This window comes from Citrus sinensis, chromosome 5 (assembly GCF_022201045.2).
Source record: "Citrus sinensis cultivar Valencia sweet orange chromosome 5, DVS_A1.0, whole genome shotgun sequence".
NCBI classification, from domain to species: domain Eukaryota; kingdom Viridiplantae; phylum Streptophyta; class Magnoliopsida; order Sapindales; family Rutaceae; genus Citrus; species Citrus sinensis.
In genome coordinates this window covers 14,880,184-14,888,585 of record NC_068560.1, presented here as the reverse complement: position 1 = coordinate 14,888,585, position 8,402 = coordinate 14,880,184, and positions in this window count along the sequence as shown.

The following is an 8,402-nucleotide window of genomic DNA, read 5'->3' as shown; positions in this document are numbered from 1 at the left end:
ATCTTAAGAGTCTTCCTAACCATTTTCCTAAACCCAAGAGTGCTAAAAGGTACTTTTCCCTTTTCCAACACTCATTTTATTCTTCTTCTTCTCCCTTATTTTTCTTTATTCTTAATTCATATAAAAGGCTAGAGGTCTAAAATCTACAACTACAACCTTTTTATGAGTGTGTATCCTTTTTCTTTTATTGAATCGTAAATCTTGGGATTTCAATTTTTGGTATATATTGCCTACAATTTATCATTGGGCTATCAGTTACATAAATATACTTTTTCATTGATCGAATAATATAAGATGATAATAAAATACATTTGTAAGATGATAATAAAATACATTTGTAAGATGATAATAAAATTCATTTGATTTTCAATATTAAAATGAGAATATGTTCTCCCATTATAAAAAAAAAAGTATCAAATTTTATTATATTTTGAATACCCAATATTTTGCATAACAAACTACTCATATTGATGAATTTTGTGCCCCTAAGCACTTAGTTAAGTGGTTTTTAAGTAGTTTTCATATACATATATATATAACTTTTGGTCAACCGAAGAGTTGAATAAAGGGGATGATATAAAGAGAAAAAACAAAAAAAAAAGATTTACGTGGCTCAGTGCTTGGCCTACGTCTACGAGAGTCAAGAAAACAAATTCACTATAAAATAATGATTACAACAAAGTTTTACTTTCTTGCTACTCTCTTGCCCATTTTGTTTTTTGCCAACCCCTTCACCTCTGGAGCTCCCTATTTATAATACAAATTTTCAGTATCCTAAGTTTTTACTAATTCCTAATTTTTATCAACTTCCCCTACTTAGTTATATTTTAAGTCTATTTTTGTCTCCTTCTCAAAGTAGGTTCTCAGACTTCTAGATTAATTAGAGTTTTGCTTCCTTGTGTGCTGCATGCCGTTTCCTTTTATTTGTTGGTTTCCTGATTCACTTTTGACTTTTCTTAGTTCGTGGTTCCTAGTTCCCGGGTCTTGGACTTTTGTCTTTTTCTACTTTTCACTTTTACTTTTCTTGGTTCCTACTTCCTGGTTCCTGGTTCTTGGTTCTTGACTTTTGTCTCTTTCTTTGCTCGTGCTCTAGCTTCATGGATTTCATGCTTCATTTTCTCTTCGGTATCAACTGCCCTTAGCTCTTTTGGGGCTTTATTATTCAAGCTTAAAAGAGCTACTTCCTTGCTTATTTATACTTAGTTGTTACCTCTTCTACCCATCAATTGGTCTTTTATCTTTCGTTTAAGAACTAATTTTTTTTTAAAGTCTCACCCACCCTCTTTTGGTGAGTGTTTGCTATTATTTTTCCTTCTCTTTTTTTTTTAATCAATAATGTCATCTGATTTACCAGACTTTTTTAAATCTGAACTTTGTGAATATCCTCTAGAGGAAGATGATTATCAGCTTATAATCAGTCAACCATTCACCGTAAACTTTACCACTGCTTCATTATTTCCCCATTTTATCTCTATTAGTTCATCTTTGCCTTTACAAAGTAGAGCATAGATGAAGATGTTAACCACATGGGTGAAATGTCACTTGAATCCCTCTATGTCTCTTATGGAATACCTCGTTCGATTTCCTTAGAAAGCGCTGGGGAAAATGATAAACCTAGCCATTTTCCTCCCAGCATTGTCACCATGCACCCCGATTTGTTTACCCACGGTGTGAGACTCCCTTTTCATCCTTTTTCTTAAGTACATGCTTAGCAACTTCAAGTGTGCCCCTACTCAATTAAGTCCAATTGTATGGCGTGCTATGATAGGCATGTACATATTTTGGAAACAGAAAAACCTCCCTGGCCCTACTTTCCAACAATTTCAATTTTTTTACCAATTGATGGTCATCCCCAATCCTAATTGGGGCCCTCTTATTAAGGTTTAGTGTTACGTGCGCACCTGGTCTAAGCTTCCTCCTTTAATTATTCAAAAGAAATCTTCTGGAGGTCTTGGAAAGACTTATGGTTTTTTGCTGATGGAGACTAGGAGTTTGGAAAATTTATAAACCCTGAATGCTGGGTTCAAACCCATTTTTGTATCTTAGGTAACTATTTGGGTACTATTTTGATATACTAATGCAGCGTCACTAACCTCCTTTTTTTTTTTTTTTAGCTACTTGGAATACACCTCCTCTTATTTCTGGTAATGAGAGAGAGTTATTGCTAAGTGTCCTCAATATTCCGTCAGAACACATATCTTGGACATATCTTTCCCAACCAGGTTTTTTGTCAATTTTTGGTTTTATCTCCCCTGCACATCTTGTACATACTCCTATAAGTGAGTTTTTGCTCTTTTTCCATATTTTTGATGACGCAGAAACATGTAATTTCTTTTTTTTTTTAGCCATGTCTTCCAGGAATGACAGAGCTCGCAAAAAGAAGAAGATTGAAAAGTTCCTCCTTCTAAAATTAGTAGAAAGCTTCGAGACAGTCCTACCTTTCATGTTGGATGATCATTTTTTCAAGCTGTTATTCCCAATCATCCTCAGCAAGAGACCTTGCCGACTGTTAACATGGCTATGTATCCACCATCTATATGCTCTTTTGCTACTGCCAACATATCTGCTTTTGCTCTTTTCCCATCAAACAGCAGCCAAGGGACCTTGCCTGCAGTGGAGGGTTTACCCAGCTTTTCTTGGGAGGACTCTGCCCAGTCGTATCTTAATTCTTTCAACCAACTTTGGCCCCAGTACTTTTCTTCCAATGACGCAAGGCATATTGAAAATTGTGACCTAACTGAAATCATGTTAAATAATATTTGTCAGGTACCTTACACTTCTTTACTCTTGGTTTTTCAATAAGGTGTCCGTCTATTAAAATTTTTATTTATTTCACTGCAGCTTTCCTGTGCCATCCAAGTATCCAGAAAAAGAATTAAAAATTTGATGTTAGAAAGGAACACACTAATTGCACCTGGGCGAGCTTCAGAGAGGCGGATTGCTGAGCTAGAGGGAGACTTGGCTAAAGAAAAAGCTCGTGTGGCCCAGTTAAAGGCAAATTATGATAGCCTAAAAACTGAATATGACAACTTGATGGCTCAGTCCCAATATGAGATTCAAGATTTGTCAAATTCTCTTAATCAACTTAATTTTCAAATGTCCACGGCCAAAGCTTCGGTTGTGGAGGAATACAAGACTTCTGCTGAGTTTGCCAACATTATTGATGAGGAATTTTGGAAGGGTGCTGCCAAGGTGAAAGCATTGATGGAAAATCATTATCCTCACATTGACTATAACTTTCTAGAAGATGATGAAGACGAGGATTGATCATGGCATGATGGCTCCCTTTTTTTTTGTATCAAGCTGGTGGGATTATATGATGCTTTTATTTCCCACTTCTCTTGTAATAGTCTTATGAGTTATTATTATTATTTTTGTCACCTCAATTTTCATGCACTAAGCCTGTCCTGAACCAGTAATTTGCTCAACATGCTTAACTTTTGGGAAGTCCCTTAGAATCATAAAATTCGCTTGACTTTTTTGCACCAGTCTTTGAAATTTACTTTAATTTTCCTGTTTTAATTTTTCTTTTTTGACTTTTCCTACTTTAACTTTTCTTTTGCTTGTTTCCTACACTAGGAAATGTGCTTTGACAATTACTTTTACTTTTTTTGGCATGCTTCAACTTTTCTTGCATGCTTTAACTTTTCTTTTTTTACTTTTCCTGGTTTAACTTTTCATTTGGTTGTTTCTTGCACTAGGAAACGTGCTTTAATAATTACTTTAACTCATTTTGGCATGCTTAAACTACATGCTTGAAGAAATAGCTTTAACTTTGCTAGGAAATTTACTTTAAATTTTCCTGCATGCTTTTTACTTTTCCGAGAAATTGCTTAAAATTTGCTTTTAGCTTTTCCTGTTTCTTTCTAGTTAAACCAGGAAACTAAAAAGAAAAACAACATAGACTGTGAAAGAAAAATGCTTTTATGAATAAATAGCTATAAGTTTGACCGTGAACGGTCTTTGGTAACAACTAAATTTTATAATGACTTAAAGAGGGCTTTACTAATACTACTGAAAAATTAATAAACTTTCTACTGATAATAGATTCTTAAATGCTCCGCATTCCAAGGACGCGGGAGCACGACTCCACTCATATCTTTTATCTTATAGGTTCCAAGATGAACGATTTCTGTTATTTTGTAGGGACCTTCCCAGTTCGACCCTAACACTCCATCAATCTACTCTCTGGTGTTCTGAAATACTTTTTTAAGAACTAAGTTCCCAACCCAGAAGCTTCTTGAATTTACTTTTGAATTAAAATATCGAGCTGCCTTTTGCTTATACACCACAGCTCTAAGTTGGGCATGTTCTCTTTTTTCATCCAGTAAGTCAAGATTAAATGTTAGTTATTCATCACTTTGCTCTGGCTGAAAGTGTTGCACTCTATATGATGGCATCCTTATTTCAACTGGAACCACTGCCTCCATACCAAACACTAAGGAATATGGTGTTTCTTTAGTTGTTGTAGTATACGTTGTCCTATACGACCACAATACAAATGGGAGCTGATCTGCCCAAGCTCCCTTATGCTTTTCTAACTTGATCTATAGGTGGTGTTTGATTATTTTATTAATAGCCTCTACTTGCTCGTTAGCTTGAGGGTGGGCTGGTGAAGAAAAGAAATTCTTGATTCCAAGACTCCGACATAATCCCCTAAAGCGAGGATTGTCAAATTATTTTCCATTATCTGTAATGATAGCTTGAGGGATTTTGAACCTTCATATAATAGATTTCCATACAAAAGCCGTTATCTTTTATTCTGTAATTTGAGCCAAAAGTTCTGTTTCCGCCCATTTAATAAAATAGTCCACTGCCACCACGACAGATTTGGTTTGTCCTTTGCCTATTGGCATTGGACCAATGATGTTTATGCCCTACTGTGCAAACAGCCAGGGCTGGTGACTGGAGTGAATTGTTCTAGAGGCTGACGAAGGATATTAGAATATCTTTGACATTTGTCACACAACTGGACAAACTTGTATGTATCTTCTTTCATCGTAAGCCAAAAGTATCCTTAGCAAACTACTTTTAAAGCTAGAGACCTAGCCTCAGAATGGTTACCATAGATTCCCTCATGGATTTCTCTCATCACATAACTTGCCTCTTTAGGAGCCAGGCATCGAAGGTGGGGCAGCAAGTATCCCCTTTTGTATAACACATCTTCTAGAATCACGTATCGTGCTGACCTCAATCTTATCCTTCTTGATTCTTGCTTATTGTCTGGTAACCTTTTATTTTTTAGGTAATCGATGTTGGGATCCATCTAACTCCCACTTGTGGCAACGAGACTGACCTTGCTATTCTCATTTTCATTAATACTTGGGCTCGGTAAAAATTTCATAGGAATAAGTTTGGTCAGGCTTGTGTCAGTAGCTGAAGCTAACCTGGCAAGAGCATCTGCTTTACTATTTTCTTCCCTTGAAATTTGTATCATAGTGTATTCCACAAAACTTTCAAGCAGATCCTTAACTTTCCCAAGATATTCCATCAGTTTATCTTCTTTTAGCTGGTATTCTGATTTAACTTGGTTCATAATTAATTGTGAATCACTATATATTTCTAGCGTTTTGACCTGCCTTTATTTCTTTTGCCCATCTAAGTTTAGCGAGTAGTGCTTCATATTCTGTTTCATTGTTTGAGGCTTGGAGTCCAAATCGGAGGGCAGAATTTAGTTCAGTATTTTTTGGAGTCACTAAAATTAGTCATGCCCCACTTCCTTGTTGATTTGATGAACCATCCATATACAACTTCCAGATCGGCATAGCTCCAGAGTTAATTCTTTCCTTTCTAAGTCGATAACTGGTAAATTCTGCCACAAAATCTACAGCAGCTTGTCCTTTGATTGTTGTTTTAGGATGATACTGAATATCGTGCTTTCCTAATTCTACTGCCCATTGGGCTAATCTTCCAGACGCTTCTAGTTTTTGCATGACCTGTCTAAGGGGTTGATTTGTCAGCACCATTATTGTGTGGGCTTGAAAATAGGGCCTTAATTTCCTAGCATAGATCACCAATGCCAGGGCCATTTTTCTATCATCAGATATCTCGTTTCAACATCTAACAGTGCATGACTCATGTAGTAGATAGGTTTTTGCACTTTATCCTCCTCTCTTATGAATACTAAGCTCACTGCTGAGTCTGACACAGCTAGGTAAATGTACAGTATTTCCCCTGGCACCGATTTTGAAAGAATTAGTGAGCTGCCCATGTACTTTTTCAATTCCTGGAATGCTTTCTCGCATTCATCTGTCCATACTAGATTCTTTCCTCCACAGAGAGTTTTAAAGAATGGCAAACATTTATCTGTTGCTCGCAAAATAAAGCGACTCAAGGCAGCAACCCTCTCTGTTAATCTTTGGACCTTCTTTATCGTCTTTGGTGACTCCATATCTAAGAGAGCTTGAATTTTTTATGGATTAGCTTCTATTCCTCATTGAATAACCATAAATCTTAGGAATTTTTCAGAAGAGACTCTAAAAGCACATTTACTTGGATTAAGTTTCATATTAAAATGTTTCAAATTTTTGAAAGCTTCTTACAGGTCTGCAATGTGATATTCCATTTTCTTGCTTTTAATAAGCATGTCATTTACATAAACCTCCATATTCCTTCCAATCTGTTCAACAAATATCTTGTTCACCAACCTATGATAAATTGCTCCAGTATTTTTCAACTAAAAAAATATTACATTATAACAATATAAGCTTTTATTTGTAATGAATGTTGTTTTCTCCCTATCTGAAGGATGCATTTGAATTTGGTTGTAACCTAAGTACGCATCCATAAACGTGAGGGATTCATGCCCAGCGATTGCATCAATTAGCTGGTCGATTCTGGGTAAAGGAAAGCTGTCATTGGGGTACGCTTTGTTCAAGTCAGTAAAGTCTATGTAGATTCTCCTGTTTCCATTTGGTTTTTTAACCATGACTACATTAACTAAAGAGGTGGGGTAATGCACTTCTCTAATAAATCCTGCTTTTAACAATTTATCAATTTTCTCAGCAATTACTTCATACCTTTCTGGATTAAAGGACCTCTTTTTTGTCGTATTGGTTTAAAACCAAGATTAATATGCAATCGATGGGTTATTACTTCAGGATTTGTTCCAGGCATGTCTTTATGGGACAATGTGAACACACCGGAATTTGCTCTAAGGAAATTTTCAATTTGTGCACGTAGGTCCGGAGTCAATGATTGGCCAACTCGGGTGCACTTACTTTCATCTTCCTGTTGCAACTGAACTGTGTCTAATTCTTCTACTGGAGAACCCCTTTGCTCATTTTTTTTCCTCCCTTAGGTCAAGCATAATATGTAAGTTTTCATGTTTGTCTATCCTGCCTCTCAAAGCTGTAGCGTAGCATTTTCTGGACTCCTCTTGATCTGCTCTTAAGACTCCAACTCTTTCTTCTGCTGGAAACTTTATCATTAAATGGTAAGTTGAAGTTACTGCTTGGAACATGTTTAAAGCAGATCTTCCCAAAATGGCATTGTAAACCAACGGATGTTCCACAACTAAGAAATTTATCATTTTAGTAACTTGGTGGGGTGGTTCCCCCATTGTCACCGGTAACTCTATGCTACCCAAAGGGATCAAACATTCTCCTCTAAAGCCAATTAAAGTTGTGCCTATTGGTTTTAATTTCTCTCTTCCAATCTCAATTTTGTCAAATGTTGTTGCATACATAATATCTGCCGAACTTCCATTGTCTATCAAAACTCTATAGACCTTTCTATTTGCCAATATTATAGAGATGACCAGGGCATCATCATAGGGCTGATGTATTCCTCTTGCTTCTTCATCTGTAAATGTGATAGTATTATGTCTTATTTTGGCTTCTTTTTTAAGTTTGTTGGCTAAATCCACAAGGAAAACTCCTGTGTGTTTTCGGCCCCTCTAGTGTGAGCTTTTCGAGCCCTATTAGAATTTCCTCTACCTGCGAGTCCACTGAATATAGTCCTTATAGGTGTGCCACCCGCAATGTCTTGGCCTTCTACTCACATAGCTGCAGATGATGATATTTTCTGTGGAACATGAGATGGCTCCTCTATTCTTCCACCATATTTCCTCTCAAATTCTTTAAGATATCCTCTTTGGATCAAGGATTCTATTTCTTCATTTAGATCAAAACAATCTTCTATGTTGTGGCCATGATCTCGGTGGCATCGACAATATTTATTTTTATCCCTTCGATTGGGTGTTGTCTTAATATCTTTGGGCTTTCGCAGTAAATCTAAGTTCCTAATTTGCATCAGTACTTGCTCTCTGGGTAGAGCAAGTGGAGTGTAGCCTAGAAACCAGCTTTGTGGAATTCTTGGACCTTTGTTTTCTGGCCTACTCACGTTTTCTTTATTATCAATTTATTCCTTCTTTCTCTTCCTCTTTTCTCCTACTCTTTGTG